General features: G+C 41.4%; 2 long non-coding RNA genes and 7 other non-coding genes across 9 annotated transcripts; 2 read left to right on the forward strand and 7 right to left on the reverse strand.

The window, feature by feature from the left end:
- Nucleotides 1-1,314: 1,314 nt before the first annotated feature.
- On the forward strand, nucleotides 1,315-1,801 carry LOC149674098 (uncharacterized). Its single transcript, XR_016366736.1, has 3 exons — nucleotides 1,315-1,547; nucleotides 1,614-1,685; nucleotides 1,773-1,801. It is a non-coding gene; the product is annotated as an uncharacterized LOC149674098 (long non-coding RNA).
- A 984-nt stretch (nucleotides 1,802-2,785) lies between these two features.
- Nucleotides 2,786-2,857, reverse strand: TRNAE-UUC (transfer RNA glutamic acid (anticodon UUC)). Its single transcript has one exon. It is a non-coding gene; the product is annotated as a tRNA-Glu (tRNA).
- A 503-nt stretch (nucleotides 2,858-3,360) lies between these two features.
- TRNAE-CUC (transfer RNA glutamic acid (anticodon CUC)) lies at nucleotides 3,361-3,432 on the reverse strand. The gene has a single exon. It is a non-coding gene; the product is annotated as a tRNA-Glu (tRNA).
- Nucleotides 3,433-3,660: 228 nt separating this feature from the next.
- TRNAE-UUC (transfer RNA glutamic acid (anticodon UUC)) lies at nucleotides 3,661-3,734 on the reverse strand. Its single transcript has one exon. It is a non-coding gene; the product is annotated as a tRNA-Glu (tRNA).
- A 1,538-nt stretch (nucleotides 3,735-5,272) lies between these two features.
- Nucleotides 5,273-5,344, reverse strand: TRNAE-CUC (transfer RNA glutamic acid (anticodon CUC)). The gene has a single exon. It is a non-coding gene; the product is annotated as a tRNA-Glu (tRNA).
- A 79-nt stretch (nucleotides 5,345-5,423) lies between these two features.
- TRNAE-CUC (transfer RNA glutamic acid (anticodon CUC)) lies at nucleotides 5,424-5,495 on the reverse strand. The gene has a single exon. It is a non-coding gene; the product is annotated as a tRNA-Glu (tRNA).
- A 78-nt stretch (nucleotides 5,496-5,573) lies between these two features.
- TRNAE-UUC (transfer RNA glutamic acid (anticodon UUC)) lies at nucleotides 5,574-5,645 on the reverse strand. Its single transcript has one exon. It is a non-coding gene; the product is annotated as a tRNA-Glu (tRNA).
- Nucleotides 5,646-5,724: 79 nt separating this feature from the next.
- Nucleotides 5,725-5,796, reverse strand: TRNAE-CUC (transfer RNA glutamic acid (anticodon CUC)). The gene has a single exon. It is a non-coding gene; the product is annotated as a tRNA-Glu (tRNA).
- Nucleotides 5,797-10,753: 4,957 nt separating this feature from the next.
- On the forward strand, nucleotides 10,754-12,601 carry LOC149674106 (uncharacterized). Its single transcript, XR_016366737.1, has 3 exons — nucleotides 10,754-10,780; nucleotides 11,641-11,841; nucleotides 11,924-12,601. It is a non-coding gene; the product is annotated as an uncharacterized LOC149674106 (long non-coding RNA).
- Nucleotides 12,602-13,133: the final 532 nt, after the last annotated feature.

Below are 13,133 nucleotides of genomic sequence, written 5' to 3' on the forward strand. Positions count from 1 at the left end.
CACTTTTAACCAAGATTTAGTCATTTAACAACACTTTCAACCAAGATTTAGTCATTTAACAACACTTTCAACCAAGATTTAGCCATTTAACAACACTTTCAACCAAGATTTAGTCATTTGACAACACTTTCAACAACGTTTTACCCATTTAGCAACACTTTCAACAACGTTTTACCCATTTAGCAACACTTTCAACAACGTTTTACCCATTTAGCAACTCTTTTTATTTGTTTTAAAATAGTTTCAACTCTTCGCGTATTTTACGGGTTTTTTAATCTTTCCCAGCGTTGTTTCAACTTTATGCCTGGTCATCCTTTCCTAATTTTCTCATTGGCTAAAAATATTGTCAACCTTAACAGTGTCTTTCTGCGTGTGTTTTCCGGGTTTTTAAGTTTTTACGTCGCAATATAACACAGTATTACGGAATTCACATTGACCTCATCCATATCACTTACTTCAAACTTGGTGTAATACGAAAAGAGCACCGTATTTGTATTGAGGTGATTGACAACTTCATCCCAATTCGGATTACTTTCTAGGTAGTGTAAACTCAACATGATGACGGGCTACCACCTGATTTCCAAGCGTGATATGTGCCATAGGTCAAGGATGTTTAACCTCTCGGTCGAGAAGTTAAATCGACGTGGGAAGTCCAGCTGAATGATGACGTGTGCGGCTTCGTCGCCAAGGTGGTTCGAAACGAGGGGTCGGATACGTACTCTTTTTCTGTACCGTATTCTTTCAGTTAGCAATATAATTCAAACAAGTGGGCATTCACCTATTTAAATATGTCTGATTTCTTATCGTTTCGGGATTTCTTGGGTTATCCCCACAAGGGGCTAGGGATTGGTAAGTGTAGAGTTTTTAACACTACAATTCATACTAATTGTTTGAAGTTCTATTGTGATTTTGGAGAAAATTCGTGGAAGGTTTAGAGGTTTTCATACCACACACTACATGTGACATGGACAATTTTGAAAATTTGGTCACAACGTTCTTTTTACCTCAAGGAGATAGAATAGATTCTTTCTGCAATTTAAACTAAATTTATCAATATGGTCGCGGGAAGATTTCCGTTGTATTCCGAATGGCCCACGGAGGAATATAACTCCGAGGAAGTGAGTACTCCAAATTTTATCGGCATTAGCGATGACGACGATGATGATGAGGTCGTGGTTGAAAATGAAGACAATGAGTCTGAAGCAAACTCCATATTAACCCCCTATGACTTGTGAGCTAACTTTTATAATCCTTGTTATCTAAATTAGCATTAACACTAGACATTAATTAAATGCAATTAGGGTGGAGCTAGTAGACTATCAAAACTCCAACGCGTTCATTAATTCTTACGTTATGAACTGTGACGGATTCAAGTAAAAATATCGCTGTTATATATTTATGGTGTTAGGTTTTAGAGTGCTAATTATTGTGTATTTTAGAATAATTAATTTAATCCGTTAATTTCCGTTTCCGAGCGTTGGGGTGGAAGGAGTTCCTCATTTTTTAATGTCCCTCGAGGACATTGTAGCGGGACAAATACACCCTCGGTACGTTAAATTGCTAAATTATATAGTTAGTGTTATCGAGATTATTTATATGTTATTTCTATTCAGCCCTGAAAGAAACGAGGATGGGGTTTATTCTCCTACTGGAACGTACTTTGTTCCGAACTGCGACGGGTACAGGTATATTAACATATCCCATAGTTTTCACTAACAATTTAATTGGACTTATATTTCCAATAACTTTAAATTAACTTGTATTATCTTTAGCATCCAGACTGCAGTGTATTCGTACTGTTAAGTAGACGCGATTCTCGGGAGTTAAACTCCACTGATGGAGAGGGAATGAGGCAGGTGGCAGAATTGGAGACTAACATAATTAAAGAAATTAGTGGTTTAATGACAAGCGATTCTCGGGAGTTAAACTCCACTGATGGAGAGGGAATGAGGCAGGTATCAGAATTGGAGACTAACATAATTAAACAAATTAGTGGTTTAATAACAAATAATGTAATTGCAATTTTAGAGGTAGCTTTTATCAACCATTAATTATGAAAAAAGTAGGAAAAATAATAGTAAATTAATTAAAAGTTACAATTTGAATTTCATTTTCATTCGTCTCCTAAATTTTTATTTACTATTTATTTCTTAATTCATAATTCACCCTATCTTCGTACGGTATTGCATGTACTATGGTACCATTTTTCCCCAGTCGGGTTTTTTTGGGGAATCTTTATTTTCCCCCAACGTAATCTGGAGTTTCATACCCCTTAACCATTTGATTAATACGGGAGAAATTAATGGTTCAAATTTTAATCTAATTAACATATTAAAATACTGTTTATTTCTTAAATCATAATTCACCCTATCTTCATACTCCAATGTATGTACTTCTACATCCGAGAATCGAACACGCTTCATTGACCTGTCAATCAAAAACACCCCTTGCAGGTGCGGGGATGAGAGGGGTGAGTCAATCATAAACGCCCTCTTACCGGTCTGAGAGAGGGGTGAGTCAATCAAAAGGTTTACGTTTTCTCTCCCGCCATCTTGCCATCCTCCAATCCTCCCATCCTCCAATCCTCCCATCCTCCAATCCTCCCATCCTCCAATCCTCCCATCCTCCAATCCTCCCCTGCCTTCCACTGTACCTGTGCTGGGAACGGCATTTAAGTACTACTCCTACCCACTAGACCATATCGGACTTGCTCAAGCAAGTCTTAATTCTATTCATAAACCCCTATCCTTAAGTCCATTCTTGAAATGCGGTACAAGAGCACTCGCTCCGATACCGGGAATCGAACCCGGGCCTTCTGGGTGAAAGCCAGATATCCTTGCCATTAGACCATATCGGACTTGCCTAAACAAGTCTTAATTCTATTCGTAAACCTATATCCTTAAGTCTATTCTTCAAAAGCGGTACAAAAGCACTCGCTCCGATACCGGTAATCGAACCCGGGTCTTCTAGGTGAGAACCAGATATCCTAGCCACTAGACCATATCAAACCGGTTTGGGGAACCCTAGATATTATTCCTATAAATGTGTCTTTAAATTTATTCTTTAAAAATGGTACAAAGCACTGTCTCCGATACCGAGAATCGAACCCGGGCCTTATGGGTGAAAGCCAGGTATCCTAGCCACTAGACCATATCGGACTAGCTCAACCAAGTCTTAATTCTATTCTTGTAAAGCGGTAAGAAAGCAGTCTCCGATACCGAGAATCGAACCCGGGCCTTCTGGGTGAAAGCCAGGTATCCTACCCACTAGACCATATCGGACTTGCTCAACCAAGCTTTAATTCTATTCATAAACCCCTATCCTTAAGTCTATTCTTCAAAAGCGGTACAAAAGCACTCGCTCCGATACCGGGAATCGAACCCGGGCCTTCTGGATGAGAGCCAGATATCCTAGCCACTAGACCATATCGGACTGGTTTGAGCGACCCTAGATATTATTCCTATAAATGTGGCTTTAAATTTATTCTTTAAATATGGTACAAAAGCACCGTCTCCACTACCGGGAATCGAACCCGGGCCTTCTGGGTGAAAGCCAGTTATCCTAGCCACTAGACCATATCGGACTTGCTATACCAAGGCTTAAATCTATTCATAAACCTATATCCTTAAGTCTATTCTTGAAATGCGGTACAAAAGCACTCGCTCCGATACCGGGAATCGAACCCGGGCCTTCTGGGTGAAAGCCAGATATCCTAGCCACTAGACCATATTGGCCTTGCTTAACCAAGCGTTAATTCTATTCATAAAACCTATATCCTTAAGTCTATTCTTGAATACGGTACAAAAGCACTCGGGGACTCATCGCGGTGTCCGCGCGCATGCGTCAAATTTAAAAACCGGCTTTGAACTAGAAGGGGAAGGTCGTGTTTGAATTTCTGCCATGGTTAACTATAAGAAGTGTTGTTTTTTAATTGTTCAAGTAACCCTAAGTATTTAACAAGACCCCGACATGGTAAATATCTTTTTCAAACGATTTCCCAAACCAAAAACAAAGCTTGAAATTTATTGAAAGTGAATAAAAGCTAGTGGTAATCGGTCTTCCACAAGCTAATATCCATCTTTTACATTTTTTTATCTGGGATTTTGGCTTTGGAAACGCGTGGAAGGATATTCCTTTCATATATTTTTAAGCGAATACCTTGAATCATTCCTACAACCGTTACAAAAACAATTTGGCATTTTTATTAAGCCTCGGTTTCCTCCCAACAGACGTTGATTGTTGGTTGAACAGAGTGAGTGAGGCAGCAGTCGATGGAAGCGGAAGCTGGCGCTGGCGGCCACGGCCAACTTAGGAGATGATTTAAGTTGGCCGTGTGGCGGCAGATAGAATTTTTAAATTCTCTCTGCTGGCGGTGCCCCCCCCCCTTGGCAGTAGAGCAAAAGGCCTTGTCGTGGCGGAGGGGGCCCGAGTTCGGTGTGCCGGTTAGGATGGTTCCTTGGGTTCACCCTTGGTTCGGACCTTTCCCTGCCCCGTTCCGCGAACGTTTTGCTCGGCCGCTTCGCCCCCGCCCAGGTGTTGCTTTGGCTCATCCCCAGCTCTTGGCAACCCTCTGGGGGTCGCGGATACATTTTTTGGACTGTATGGCACTGCTGTGCTCGGAGGGCGATCCCCCGGCCCCTCGAGCCTTCTGCTGCCTTGGTCCGAGCCCTGTCACCGACCACCTCCTGGCTGGGCTCGCCGCCGACGGTGTCTGTCACCTGCTTAAGGGGCGTTGCCGGGCCCGCTGGCCGATCCCGTGTGCCTTGACGGCGGTTCCGCAGGTACCATTTTGGGCACAGGGATGAATGGCAGGAGGGGGGCGCTGTAGATGCCCCCGCGCGCAGGAGCAGCGCCTAATCAAATGCATTCTGAGTAAACGACGTCACTTGCGCCTGCGCGTTAGCTAAAATTGAGGAACGGAGATAAAGATTCCTATCCCCACTTTCTTTCCTATTTGCCACTGTATGACGGTTTTTTTAGCATTAGATCAAAACTCCCTCTAACGTTCCTTACTCCCTGCTACCCACTAGACCATATCGGACTTGCTCAACCAAGTTTTAATTCTATTCATAAACCCCTATCCTTAAGTCTATTCTTCAAAAGCGGTACAAAAGCACTCGCTCCGATACCGGGAATCGAACCCGGGCCTTCTGGGTGAAAGCCAGATATCCTAGCCAGTAGACCATATTGGACTTGCTTAACCAAGCGTTAATTCTATTCATAAAACCTATATCCTTAAGTCTATTCTTGAAATGCGGTACAAAAGCACTCGCTCCGATACCGGGAATCGAACCCGGGCCATCTGGGTGAGAGCCAGATATCCTAGCCACTAGACCATATCTGACTTGCTTAACCAAGTCTTAATTCTATTCATAAACCTATATCCTTAAGTCTATTCTTCAAAAGCGGTACAAAAGCACTCGCTCCGATACCGGGAATCGAACCCGGGCCTTCTGGGTGAGAGCCAGATATCCTAGCCACTAGACAATATCGGGTTGGTCTGATCAACCCTAGATATTATTCCTATAAATGTGTCTTTAAATTTATTCTTTAAAAGCGGTACGAAGCACAGTCTCCGATACCGGGAATCGAACCCGGGCCTTCTGGGTGAAAGCCAGATATCCTACCCACTAGACCATATCAAACTGCTTTGAGCAACCCTAGATACTATTCCTATAAATGTGTCTTAAAATTTATTCTTTAAAACCGGTACAAAAGCACTCGCTCCGATACCGGGAATCGAACTCGGGCCTTCTGGGTGAGAGCCAGATATCCTAGCCACTAGACCATATCAGACTGGTTTGAGCACCCCTAGATATTATTCCTATAAATGTGTCTTAAAATTTATTATTTAAAAGCGGTACAAAAGCACTGTCTCCGATACCGAGAACCGAACCCGGGCCTTCAGGGTGAAAGCCAGATATTCTAGCCACTAGACCATAACGAAGTTGCTTAACCAAGTCTTAATTCCATTCGTAAACCTATATCCTTAAGTCGTTTCTTCAAAACCGGTACAAAAGCACTCGCTCCGATACCGGGAATCGAACCCGAGCCTTCTGGGTGAGAGCAGGACATCCTAGCCACTAGACCATATCGGACTGGTTTGAGAAACCCTAGATATTATTCCTATAAATGTGTCTTTAATTTTATTCTTTAACAGCGGTACAAAAGCACTGTCTCCGATACCGGGAATCGAACCCTGGCCTTCTGGGTGAAAGTCAGATATCCTACCCACTAGACCATATCAAACTTGCTTAACCAAGTCTTAATTCTATTCATAAACCTATATCCTTAAGTCTATTCTTCAAAACCGGTACAAAAGCACTCGCTTCGATAACGGGAATCGAACCCGGGCCTTGTGGGTGAGAGCCAGGTATCCTAGCCACTAGACCATATCGGACTTGCTTAACCAAGCGTTTATTCTATTCATAAACCTATATCCTTAAGTCTATTCTTGAATACGGTACAAAAGGACTCGCTCGGATACCCGGAATCGAACCCGGGCCTTCTAGGTGAAAGCCAGGTACCCTAGCCACTAGACCATATCCGACTTTCACAGACAAATCTTAATTCTATTCTTGAAAAGCGGTACAAAAGCACTCACTCGAATACCGTGAATCGAACCCGGGCCTTCTGGGTGAGAGCCAGATATTTTTTTTTTATTATATTAAACAAAATTGATACAAACGGCTAAGTTAATCAAAGCCACATTTTACAAATCAGCACTTATCGATCAATTATAACCAGTCTAAGAATTCTTTTATATGCTTTAACAAATGTTCATCACGATTCAATAAAAAAAAATTGGAGCTGTAGGTGAGACGTAGTTCGCGTTTTAAAATGGCGTAACAACGTTTTTCTAAAATATTTAACGAGTTTTTGGCAGTACTAATTAAAAACGAACGTGCATTTAAAACCAGCCATTTAAAGAGTGACGTTAAGAAATGTACGAATTTCACGCGGGATTTAGGGCGAATGCCGGCCGAACAATGTTGAAAGACGATAAAAGAGTCCCTACCGGGCGTACAACTGCCCAGCACACTGTCAAGGGCCAAGCCTAATTTAGTGACAAAGAGGGACTGCCAGAGCCGAATCGAAAAGGGGCAGCGCAAGAAAATGTGCTCTAAAGTTTCGACAGTGTTGGAGCAAAACACGCACGTGGGGTGAGACGAAAGGCCGATGTTGAAAAGACGCTCAGAGGTAAAGATAGCCCCATGCACCACTTGAAGGTTGACGTCGCGATGAGAAGGACGAAGCAAAGACGAATGTAACGTTGACCAGGCAGGGCGAGGCAGGGGGCCCCCAAAGAACCGTCGCCAGGCATGCTCACCTGGGGATTCAGCAACTGTGGAGAGCGCAAATCGACCGTAGATGACCTTACTGGGCAGGGCAGTCAAGTCGAAATCCGCACCCGTATGATCGACTAACTTCACTCCGACCGTACGACAGAAGCGTCGCTGCGACCGAACGCGGGAAAGCCAAGTCTCCGGGAGAACAGAATGGATATACTGAACCGCAGTTGTAAGCCACGACGGGCAAGGGGCGTCCGAATCTAACCCACACAGATCTGCAATCGCGGGACTGGGTAAAAAACCCGGAACCACTGCGTATGTAAAATCCCGTAAGCGATACAGACCATGAAAAAGAAAAACCGCACGAGCACGCGGACTGATACCGGACATGTCAATACGCGGGTTGAAGAATAAAACCGAATTGAGTAAATTGGGCGGGTCGGGACAATGAAGATTCTGAGAGGCACAGAATTCAGACCAGGCGAGCCAAAGCTCACGATACCGGGGTGAGAGCCTCGCGACATACGAGGCAGGGAGCGTACACTGCAAAATGTCAAATCCCGGGTCCAAGGCATCCAAAAAGGGACCCAACAAATACTGAGCCAGTTCGTACGTACATTGCGCGTGGGCGCCCGAAATATACCGTAACAGTTCTTGCAAGCGAAACGTAAGTTTCTTCGTGCGCAAGTCAACCAGCCCGAAGCCGCCGACCTTCTTCGGACGCGTAAGCAGAGAATAACCGACCGTATGGGCGCGATTACCCCACAAAAAGCCAAGGGTTTCCCGGCGAAAGTCGTCCTCAAACCGAGGCGGTAGCGCGAGGGACTGCAGCGAATGCCCCAGTAACCGCAGCGAATGCCCCAGTAACGACATGGCCAAAGTATTGACCACCACAATCTTGCCCGACAAGGAAAGGCGCCGACCTTTCCAAACGCGAAGGACTCGACGGAATTTAGCCAAACGCGGGGTCCAGTTAAGATCGTCCGATACCGCGCCATCCGTACTGAGGAAGATGCCCAATATCTCGAGCGGGTCGGACGAAACAGTGAGGTTCGCAACGGTGGATGGGGCCCGACCCCGGTCGCAGCCCAACCACATACCCCGACACTTGGAGATGTTCAATTCGGAACCCGACGCGAGGCCATACCGCTGATATTCCCGCACAACTTCCAAGACGGAGGCTGTATCACGGACCACCAAGGCATTGTCATCGACATGAACCCGTAACAAGGGAGGGGGCCGAGAGGTCGGCCAAAGAATCCGGACGATAGCGGGACGGCATTCCAAGGCGTAGCATAGGGGTTCGGAAGACAGAACGTAAAGCAAGGGACTAAGCGGACAGCCCTGGCGGACCGATCGACTGAGCTGAAAAAAGTCTGTTAAATATCCATTTATTTTCAGGCAAGACTTGCTGCCAACGAGAAATAATTGAATCCACTTGCGAAAAGGCTCGCCGAAGCCAAAAGCGCAAAGTACCGCAAAGAGGTAGTCCCACGAAACCTGATCGAACGCTTTCGCGAGATCTAATTTAACGAGGATACCCGGCCCGCGAGACCGCTGCAGAAAGTCCATTATGTCGGAGAAAAGGGCAGGAGTACAGGTGGCGGAACGTGATCGAACGGCGCCCGTTTGCGAACCATGAATTAACGAAGGAAAAATTGAAGAAAGCCGTGAACCGAGTACTTTCGCGACGAGCTTATTGTCCGCGTTTAGCAACGTGATGGGGCGTCTGTTCTTGACGTCTCGTAAATCACCGGATTTAGGCAGCAAAATAATGAGACCTTCCTTCATAGAAGGAGGAAGGCGACCCTCCACTAGACCATATCGGACTGGTTTGAGCAACCCTAGATATTATTCTACAGGGCCGGTAGGCCCTTGTAGATATGACTTGACACCCTTCCGTAATGTTAAAGGAAAATTCACAGTTTTTAGGGTTAGCGTCTCATAGAAAAAGCATTAAAAATCTTCATTTTTTTAAGGAAATTGAGACAGGCCATACGGAAAAACTATAGCGAAGTTAGTTTTCGGAATACTTCTAAATTAAGAAGCATTTCTTAAATGAGAAACTTACCTGTTTCGATTTTTAATTAATGAATTCTAATTTTTGTAATTTAACTAATTAAGATAGTACATCAAATTACTTTTGGGTCAGAAATCAGCCTCTTAGCGCGTTTAAACTTATTTCCCCATTTTCGTTCTCATTGATAACTAGAACGGCCTAGCTTTTTGCGTGCTAACAAGTTACGTTGATAAATTTCAAACGTTTGCTTTTATGTGGAAAATTCTTATTTCATAGCAGACGACAGTAAGGCAACTAAAATTAATTACTTTGGTATTTCATCCGAGCTTGAACACCTTTATTTGGATTTGCTAATTATCTATAACACCCTTAAGAACAAATACTTTGTTATCAGGTCGAATTTCCATCTAAAAAATTAATTCAGGTAAATAATTACAGTTAATAGAGGTTTATATTTCTTTTGAAGTAAGTTTTTTGAAGTTCTTTATGGCCAAGGCTTAAGTTGTATTATACTAATTTTAGTTAGTCTATGTAATTATAGTCTTTATAGTGTCTGTCCTCTTTAAAGATTATTAAAAAAGCTTATTTCCAGCTCTCATTTATTTTGAAATTCTGTCTATAGTCTGCTCCGTTTTATGCTAGAAACATATCCTAACCAGGCTAACCCCAGGTTTTTTTTATTGTATTTACCGTGCGTGCGCTTCCAATTTGAAGTAAAAAATGGCATATTTATTCAAATTATTAAGGTGTTGAAATAAAGATAGTGCTTTTCACCCTTTGAAAAGATCGAGAACTTCAAAATAGGTTCCTGGATAGATTACAAAATGTTTAATGTGTTTTCCCTACGACAGCTAAGAGTCGTGGTGTTTACATTCAACATTCTCATTTGAGGTATACAGGGTTTCATTATTTGTTAATATCACTAAAATTCTACTAATTGTGAAGGTGTGTGATATAATTCCTGAAACTCAACCAACGTAGAGGACCAGATCATTCGTTCAAACAATTTCTATACTATTGAACCAGTCAGTATGTTACGTTACGTTAATCATTTTATAAACTATTTGTTACCAACAGTGGATTTTGTTAATTCATAAATATAACAGTGGTGCTGGTTAATCCAGGAGGACAGTGTCGTTATGTAATTTAATTAGTCAAATAATTTCCATGTTTACATCTGCGCAGATTTTTCAAACGTAACCACGTGGGAAACTCAGGGTTACGTTGTTCACTATTTCTACAGTTCACATTGCCGTTTGTTTATTTGACTAAATTGCTATGAATTGTTTATGTATTTAATTGAATTACTGGTATTCAAGCCAAAGTTGCCAAACTGTAGAATCACATCATTCATTAACATATGTTATAGATGATCTTGATGTTACCGCAAATTTAGCACGTGGTATGTTAAAAATTTAACACATTGTGTTGGCAAGAATGAAAAACTCTTCTGAACTTTACTATAAAGGTAATTTGAAACTCATTTTATAAGCTAAATCAACACTGCCAAACCTCAATCCTTCATAAATTTAAACTTAATTAAGTATAATTAGCGTGAATTTAAAGATGAAATGTACATATTTTGGATGAGAACTCGAGTAACTTTTAAGTAAGTTACTTAAGATTAAAACTGGACAAGCTGGTGGTATAGCCCCATGTTTTCTATTTCACACTTAAGTTAATTTAAATTATCTTTAAAGTACATTAATTGGCGCGAAATTCAAAAGTGTAGGGTAAAATAATGACTGGCAAAAATGTTAAACTTCACTAAACGTTGCAATTAGGGTAAAAAAATTCCAATAAATTATACTTTTAAGTTTAATCCACTCTCCCGAACCGCGCTTAAATTAATGTTAAAACATTACAAGTTTTTCGCACAGCCACAGATGTTTCCTATTTCACTTTCGAATTAATTTAATTCATCATTAAAATACATCAAAAGCGCATACATATTTTAGAGTAATTGCAATTAAATTTAATATTTCATTGGAACTTGTATTATAAACTAAATCCACACTAGATAAACCGTTAAATTAAACTTAATCAAGTATAGTTAATGTGAAATTAACCCAAAACACGAATGTTTTTGGTAAAATCATGGATACCTTATAATTAAACTAACAAATTATAATTAAAACTACACTTATCTTTCACTCAGCCTCCATTTTCCTGTTTAATCCTTACACTTAAGAAATTGTCATTTAAAATCACTTTTCCCATATTGAAAAGACAGCTATTGAAAAGGCGCGAAATTTAAAATTTTTTGGGGGGGGGGTACAGTATGTGTGCATTTTTAACAGGAGTATTGTTACAATTGTAACACTACAGACCTTGTATCTCTAATGGAACCGGCAATACCGCAACGCTGAGCCGAAAAACCAGGATGGTAATTGTTTGGACCTATCGGGTGAGGACATTGGAGCACCAAAAACATACCGCGGTGTCACTTGTTGAACGTTAAAGCGAACTTCGTCACTTTAAATCCCATGACCTGCTCAATCTGGCAATCTTTGAAAACTCAACTTTGAGGTCTTCCGGTCCCGTTTGATATACAGGGTCTTCAGTGTAGGAGCTAAGTAGTAGAATTACAGTAGTTAGTCTCGTTTCCTAGCAAAATGCCAACCTGTTCTAACCAGGACAAATTGGACAGGATGTTTATTTTGGGTGAAGGTCGCAGTAACGTTCAACTAAAGGCAGTGCTTTATGCCGAACGGTTTCCACACCGACAACATTCGGTGCGAAGCACCTTTTCCGACATTGGCGAGCACCTTCGTGATTTCGGTAGTGCAAGATCGTGAACGTAGAAGAGACTGTATAGTCTGTAATGAGGATAGAGATTTTGACATCGTAGCACGTTTTGAAGCCAATTTATGCTAATAGTAGAGCGGTGGAACAAGAAGTTGCACTAAGCCATTCTACTGTTTGTGCCAGTTTACAAAGGCATCATTACCGGCATTATCATATCCCCCTACATCAAGCCTTAACGGACGAGGATTTCGTAAGTCGGCAATACCATTAGTCTTACCATGCGTCATGAGTTTACTGCTTGCAAATGTATTGCAAGACATGGACAGTCGTCTGGAAGAGTGCCTAAACCACAATGGTAGAAACGTCGAATATTTACGTTGAGGTGTTTACCAAACAGTTAAGAGGTTGTAATTTGAGGCCCACGTACTAAGACTAATCGTAGGTCAGTGCTTTAAAATATTTTGTTGCATTCTCCAGTATTCTTTTTGTACCTTGTCACTCGTTGTCACTTGCATACAATAAAACATGAATTCTAAACATTTATTTACACCCTGTATAATTTAGTATGACATCACCCGTTCGCAGTATTGGGGGTTGTACATAAAGGAAGCTGTTGGTCTGATCTCGACACCACTGTATATGTATACAGTGTACGAAACAAATATTTTCCTTCCATATTTCAAATACCGTCGTTTTTAAGCTTCTTTCATAAATAAAGTGCAGCATTATATGCTAATCGAAATCAATGTTATTGGATATAAGTTAAATGTAATTAACGATACTGAAGTACTTCTTTAAGCAATTAGAAATAGATCAACCCCAAATGTATGACGGTAAAGCAAACATAATTATTCAAAATTTAATTACATTAAGACTGAAGTAACAGATATTATAAAAAAACGTCTTGGTTTGGACCAAGGCCGAAAAACAAACGATATGTGTGAGGTTTATCAATTGGCTGAAGTTTCAGATATTGCAATTTTTTTAGTTATTTTTATCCATTTAATCCTTAATCAATATTAAATTCAATCAACTGATTTTACTGTTAATCGATCTATTCCCTCTAAATTAAT

Source organism: Phalangium opilio, unplaced genomic scaffold (genome assembly GCF_054372755.1).
Source record: "Phalangium opilio isolate 3A_F unplaced genomic scaffold, DU_Popi_V2 ptg000046l_1, whole genome shotgun sequence".
NCBI lineage: Eukaryota > Metazoa > Arthropoda > Arachnida > Opiliones > Phalangiidae > Phalangium > Phalangium opilio.